Source organism: Nelumbo lutea, chromosome 5, assembly GCF_056320005.1.
Source record: "Nelumbo lutea isolate HS-2025 chromosome 5, American lotus-T2T, whole genome shotgun sequence".
Classification (NCBI taxonomy): Eukaryota; Viridiplantae; Streptophyta; class Magnoliopsida; order Proteales; family Nelumbonaceae; genus Nelumbo; species Nelumbo lutea.
The window spans coordinates 3,271,283-3,278,933 of record NC_142688.1 but is presented as its reverse complement, the minus strand read 5'-3'; the positions used below and the strand labels follow the sequence as shown (position 1 = coordinate 3,278,933).

The following is a 7,651-nucleotide window of genomic DNA, read 5'->3' as shown; positions in this document are numbered from 1 at the left end:
GCTATGAGTCGTATGTATGAGCTGAAAGTTTTGTTGTTGGTCCACATGATTTCAAGAAGCTTGCGACGAAATATTGCAACTTTCAGTTCTGATAGGATTAAATAATGATGAAAATATTGTATTTGTATGGTTATTGGAATGGATTTGGTTCAATCTGATTTAATTTAATGTGAGTCCATTATAAATGGATTAGGTTTAATCTAATCTAATGAATTTTTTGGACCATTTTAGACTGATTCAGTTCAATGTCTGGATCATCTAATTTGTTCAAATTCATTTTGATTTAGATTAATTTCAACCCAAATCAAGTCCATTGATACTTATATTCTTATCTTATTTCAATGGATCAGATATTGGCTTAATCCAACCTAATCTAATATAAATTTATTATAAACAGACCAGCTCCAATCCAATCTAATAAATATTTGGATTGAATTGGTCCAATCCATCAAAACCAGTTCGTTGACACCCTTAGGCACCTGGGCCTGATATTCATTTTAAAGTTTATATTGAATGTCGATGTTGGTTCTAATCTTGGAACCATCCAAGTCCTATATCTCTAATACAAAGTTTGGCTGTGGGGATATCTCCTCCTACAAAAGCCCTCCTCACACCAAACTTTTACACTACATTCAACTGTTACATCTAGTATCATCTCATTCAGTCATTCATAAGGAGATGTTTCTAATGCACAGCTGTATGTTTATCACACAGCTATAAGGCTATAACACCTATCTCCTCTCACCAGTCACCACAAACTTCACACCTATAAGGCTATAACACCTATCTCCTCTCCATTATCACACATCCTCATGTTTATTTTTGAATTAAATCATTAAAAATATATCAATTTAAAATTAAAGCCTTGATTGGTCTTCATTATCTTTCATAAATAACTTATTTACTCTAATAAATTCGGTCGCCGTTGCAACAATCAATAAAATGCGAACACGTCATCTAGTTTGCTCCAAGTTCAAATTCAACGTTAACATTGACACTTCAAGTTCCAAATTAAAACTCATTAAGCGGGCATTTTGAGTTAGAAACCCACTCCCCCATCTCTCAGACTTTCACCATAGTTTATGCGGCGAACCCACAATAGGATCCCATTTTCTTCTTCCTCTCTCCCCTTCTTTAAGTTCCAGCTACAAACCCCACCTCCATCATCTGCGGCAACAATAGAATGCCAATGAGACCTAACTGTGACTCAGGATTATTTGATATATAGTATTGGGATTCACAAATGGGAGGTCACCATCAAGCAAAATGGGGCAATTTGGGCTCTCCGATCTTGAGGAGTTGAGTTGGAGGTCAATCTCATGATGGGTTTTTGGATTGGTGGAGTGAGTTCTTCGAATCATGGGTCTCTCTCTGTGAGAAATACCATCGCTGCCGCTGTTGTGATGTTGTTGGAAGCCCATGTCTTGTGGGTGGAATTATGTTCGTTACTCCACCATTACAAGCCCTAAAGTTTTTAAATTCAAACATATCAAGTTTTCAACTCGTGAAACGGTGGAAAAATGTCAAAACTATATTCTGTGCAGGTTTTGAACTAAAATTCATGCCCAACTTATACCGATTTAATCAAAGATATATTTCAACCAAACCCTCTTCTCCCATCTATATACTGAATATCTTGAGTTTGGTAGATGGCTATAAACAACGGTTTGCACGGAACGAAGATGAGATTCAACATTTAAACCACCTCCCAGTTAGGGCTTCTGGTCGCCAATCGGGTAAGAGCTGAGAAGGGGAGAGCTGAGAGTGGGATCCTATTGGGTCGGGGATGAGGATTGAGGTCCCCACCCTCCCCCGACCCTAATTATATATATATATATATGTTAAAATATTATTTATAATTTAAATATTTTATTTATTTTAAGTAAATTTATTTTTTTAAAAATACTGTTATTTAAGTATATGTTTGGCATCAATGCTACAGAGACAATACCGTTTTCTCAATTGATGTGTGGGTTGGAAGCACTATTTTATGAGAAAATAGTGTCTTTTTTTTTTGTTTGGAATCGTTGCTGCCAGGTAGGACGTTTCTTGGAGCAACAATAACTTTTCATGTTTGGTACTAATGCTTAATGCTCCAGGAAACATTTTCAGCATTGGTACCCATTATCCACGGCCACATCACTACTACCTCACATCCCTATTGGCAGCAACAAGCTGCAGCTCTAGGAAACGCTAAATTTGGCGTTGCTCCAAGCCATGCCTTCCCGATTTCCAAGGCGTGGCTTGGAACACTACTTTTTATGAAAAAATGGTTCCAAACAAGCACCTGTTTCCTGGAGCACCCTTTTTTCCGATGTGGCGCCGTTTTCTGGAGCGACGACAATGATGCCAAATAGACGCTAAAAAATTTTTGGGGATTTGGGTTCCACAAGGAACCCATCCCCGTCCAAGGATCGGGGATGGGGGTTAATTTCAGAATTGGGGTTGGGGACAAGGAATATGACCCCCGCCCCGAACCCACCTCATTGTTGTAACTCAAAATGCCCACTCAATGGGATTTAATTTAATTTGGGCATTATGTCCATGTTAACGTTAAATCCGACATGAGGAAAATTAGATAACGTGTTTGCATTTCATTAGTGGTTACGGATGAAATGGCGATTGTGGTTGCAGCAAATGTGAGTTCCTCCCCATTAAATCCCTATTTTCCTTTGGGCTTTCTCTAAATAAAATACGTAATTGTCCAAAACCCATCATCATTTTTTTTTCTGAATTCTTTTAAACCCACCACAACTTTTCAAAATGTCTAAAACTCACCATGTCAATGAGATTTTATTTTCTAAAACTCACCATCCGTTACAACACCGTTAAAGTTGAACAACCCAAGTTGTCCACGTCAACCTAAATGCATATTTCATGACTAAATTGCCCCTAAATGGTGAGTCGGCCTGTTAAACAATTTTTGACCGAAATACCCTTAAGCTTGGGTTTTGGGTAAGTTTGGAAGCAACACTAAAACAACAAACCTTGCAGCATCTGAATCTTAGTGTAAGATCTTTGACGGTAGTTCCTTGGTTTCTCAATCTCGATAGAGGTCTTTTCCTTGAAAAATAGAGGAAGTAGGGAAGAAAGAACTGGTGTCTTCGGAGTCCAAGTTTGGAGGTTTTCCTACTAAAGTGGAAGATTTAGTGTTTAGGGGATGAGATTGTAGAAATAGAGTCATCTTTCTGAGAAAAGCAAGAGGTTGCAGGAAAAGAGGAGTGAGAGCATCCCTAATAATGCGACTGGTGAGCCAGTTATTCCCACAAGAAAGGTCATAGAAAGCCTAGAGATGTTTAGTTCAGTTGCAACAACTCTAGTTGAGCAAGTTCAAAAGGTTAGGTAGTCAAAAGGTAATCAGGAACTTCTACACAATTACTTGAGAAAAATCCTGTGAAGGAACCTTTTGGGAGTTCTAGCAAGGCAGATTTTGATGTTGGTTCATTGATGAAGATGGTAGACAACCGTGGCTTTGGTAGTTCTCTAAAGCACAAAGTTACCGAGTTGGGTTTGCCGATGAAGGAAAAATCCTGTGAAGGAACCTTAATGTAGTATGTGTCTGGGTTTTTAAGGGTTCCTGTGAATCGAGAAGGTCATCTGGTTCTACACCAATCTCTTCTCCTACTGCAAAGTCTAGAGACCTAATTGTTGAGGTAGGGGGTAGATTTCTTGGAATCGATGAACTATTGGCTTTTGGTGTAGCAGTGCTTTCGAGAGGTTCAGAAACCAAAGGAGGTAGGATGAGGTTGCAATCAAAATCTGCAATGACTGGTTCACGTAACGTTTCTGATTTGCTTTTGCATTCTAAACATACTTGAGAATGAAAAATTGCGTCCAACTTCGTACCAGTCTCTTCCATAGTTTCTGATAGATCTATGCAAGTAAGAGGGGATTTTCCATCAAAGAACATAGTGGAAGTTCTAACAGCCTTGTTTCTCTCAGTCACACTTGTCAGAGCCATGAAATTCTTTGATCCCTTTGAAATCAATGGTGACCTTGCCCTCACCAGCTTAAAGTTATAATCTTCTTCATTCTCTTTTTGCTCATATGAAACTCGGGGAGACGTTAGTCCTTCCCTGCAACCCGAATTCCTTCTTGTGAAATCTGAGTTACATTTATCAAAGATGAATTAGAAAAAAAATCAATATCCATGATGAGAGAGGCAATAACCTACTGTTCTTCTTCTCAGACGATGAGAGAAGCAGCGACTGGTGAGAAGTTGCGGACTGTACTCCGATTGCTCTTATTCTCAGACGATGGGAACAGTTTTCATGAGCATCCAACCATTCTTCTTCTCAGACGAAGGTACGAGAGAAGCAGTGACCGGTGAGAAGTTGCGGACTGTTCTTCTTCTCAGATGCATCCTGTTCTTCTTCAAGTTCTCAAACAAAGGGGAAGCAGCGGCCGATGGAGAAAGAAAGTAGCGACTAATGCTTGGGTTTTGGGTTGAAGATTGACGGAGTAATTTTGGCATATTGCAAAATGGACCAAATATAATGAAGGGTAAAGGGTAAATTAACGTTGTCTATTAGTCAAGTTAGGGTTATCTCATTGACATGGTGAGTTTTGGATGTTTCCAAAAGTTGTGGTGAGTTTAAGAGAATTCGGAAAAAGTGATGGTGGGTTTTGGACAATTTCCCAATAAAATAGGGTATATATTAGATGGATTGAGTAGGTTAAGGGCCAACCTAAAATGTGAACCCTAACTTGGACCCAAACTAATGTCAAAACCTTGCCCACAACCACAAGTACACATGGTAAACCAACATTATTATATAAAAGTTTAAAGAAATCATTACTCATTTCCATGAGTTATTAGTTTTTCTCTCTTTTTACATTAATTCAATGTAGATTTGTTTTATGGATTGTTATGGTTCAATAATAAAATACAATAAGAAAGCACTTACTGTAAGCTTTCGGTTATCCTCATTACAAGTACACATGGTAAACCAACCTTTTTTATATAAAAGTCTAAAGAATTCATTACTCATTCCCATAGGTTATTAGTTTTACTCTCTTTTTTCTATTATTTCAATGTTAGTTTGTTTTATGGATTGTTCTGGTTCAATAATAAAATGCAATAAGAAAGCACCTACGGTAAGTCTTTGTTTATCCTCATTATTTTAACTTGGTAATTGGTTTATGGTCAATACATTTTTTTTGGATTTATAGGGGTAGCACATCCCTCAAACCCTTAACTCCCCAATTGTGCCACTATCAATTTTTTTCTCATGCTAAGCAGTTGGTTTATGTGCTCATAATATATAAGCCATATAAAAAGGAATAAGTTTGAATCTCAATAACTAAAAAAGAAAAAAATTATTTTTTCTACTCCTTTTTATATAAAGAGCTAGAAATATATAAAAACAATGGTGAGTCATTGTTACTTTATGTTCTTAACTTACAAATTAAGGCATTGTTTGGGTAGACTTATACTTTTGTACTTTTAACAGTACCAGAGTTTAAAGTACAAAAAATGTTTTTACTTTGATGATTTTGCTTTGAAAACCGTTTAGGTTAAACATTTTGTAAAGCATACTTTCCATAACAAAAGAACCATTTCCTATTTGGTAAAAGCACGTCCGTCTATACTTCCGGTGACTGTTTCAGGTGGTTTGATGGCTAATAGGGCTGGATTCGAGCCGAGCCGAGCCAAATAGTTAGATATTCGAGCTCGAGCTTGGCTCTAGTCAAAAACTCATAAGCTCAAGCTCAACTTGAGAAAAATATTTTAATAAAAATAAAAAATTATATATAAAATATTTTTATTTGATATTTAAAAAATTTAGAAATATAATATTTAAGTTATTATTATATATAAAATAAAAATATTATATATAATATTTTTATTATATATTATTTTCTATAATAATATTATATATTATTATTATTATTATTATTATTATTATTATTATTATATGTAGCTATTCGAGCTCGGCTCGTGAGCCTCATGAACCGAGCTTTATTAGGCTTGAGCTCGACTCGAAGCTTAGTTGAAACCAAGCTAAGCTGAGCTTTTCACAAGCTGAGCTCGAATAGCTCGTGAAGAGCTTGACTCTTGGCCACTCCTAGTGGCTGAGACCAACAATGGTAGTGTATCTCCAGTAGTGGTGAATAAAGGTAGGACCAAGAGTTGTATCGAAAGGTAGTTACACATGACCACCCCTTTGCACAAAAACAAAAGTGCAATTTCACCAAAAGCACAAAGTATAAAAAACCGACTTCATGCTTTTTGGGGTTTTTGTACTTTTAAAAAGTATAAAAGTAGAAGCACAAAGTATACAATACAAAAAAATACTATATCGTACTTTTCGTACTCTTATATTTTCAAAAGTATGAAAGTACTTTATAAAAGTATATCCAAACAGGGCCTAAATTTTTAAACAACAACCCATGCATTGCACTGGTCACTACTACTTACTAGTATACGATTGAAAGAGGAGTGTGTGGAGGCCAAGACCGAAGGGTGTTTCACCACATTCTCATACATAGTCTCCCCTTCTCTTCTTCTTCACACATGTGAAATATTAAAAACCCTCTTATGTCTCCTCATAAACCTTTCTAGGTTTTAAATTGCTATGTTAAAATCTATCATTACTCTTTTCTAATAAAATTGTTTTTAATCCCCCTCTCTCTTTTCAATAATCAATGTTTGTAATATCTCCCCTACTCTACTAAATCCCTTGTTTCCTATTAAATATTTTTGAAACTCTTTTGATTCTCTCTAACAAAACATGGGTATAAATTAGATAGATTGGGTGGGATAAGAACTAATAATAGACCAAAGATTCAAAATATCAATATGATACGCCATATATTGAGTGTATCGTATTGTTGGATTTCCAACACAATTATTTAAAGATGTTTTCATAAACCACATCTTTTATTTATTAAATATAAATAATATAAAAATATATAAATAAATTTTTGAGAAGAAATTAAAAATAAAACGCATGGAGTAAAAAAGTATGGATAAACACCTGGTGATGCATTTGGATGTATCCATACTTTAACCATGAATAGACCAACCTTAAATATGGACATTGACGTTTGGGTGTGACTATACTTTAAAGGCATAAGTTAAACGCATTAAAAAAAAAAATTGCATATGGTCCATAATTACTCGATCAAACACCCAAACTTGAGTTGAGAAATTATTGTTATTTTTTTGTACTTATATTGTTCTTATGAAAAAAACAAAACAAAAGTTTGGGAGTAATAAGAAGGGATCCGAGCAATTTGGGATTTGTTAGGGTATTAATTAAGTAGATTACCCAAAACTAAGGAAGGGGTTTGGTCGGAGTTGGAAGACGAGGGAACTTGGTCGGAGTTGGAGTCTTGGAGAAAAAGAGATAAATTGGCCAGAGTTTGAAGTGCTCTTTCATCTGAGTTTTCAAAATTTTTTGGTAATAAGAAGAAAACAAAGTTCAAATAGAGGAAAAGTTGTTGTTTGCAAGCTGTTCTGGTGCATTTTTTGATAGACATTCTTCTCAAACATTTTTTACATTTCGTATACCAAAACTTTCATTGATTACCTCCAACTGCATTCGTGGTTGATGAGCGCTCAAGTAGCCTAGACCAGGGCGGTGGGTGCCTTTTGATCTATATTCATATGAGGAGCAATGAAAAATAAACTAGAAAATAAAATGTT

The 7,651-nt window shown here is 35.8% G+C and overlaps 1 long non-coding RNA gene across 1 annotated transcript; it reads right to left on the bottom strand.

Moving 5' to 3' along the window:
* Positions 1-2,767: 2,767 nt before the first annotated feature.
* On the bottom strand, positions 2,768-4,463 carry LOC148849865 (uncharacterized). Its single transcript, XR_016099591.1, has 2 exons — positions 4,175-4,463; positions 2,768-4,076 (listed from the first exon to the last, which is right to left on the bottom strand). It is a non-coding gene; the product is annotated as an uncharacterized LOC148849865 (long non-coding RNA).
* Between the last annotated feature and the right edge of the window lie 3,188 nt (positions 4,464-7,651).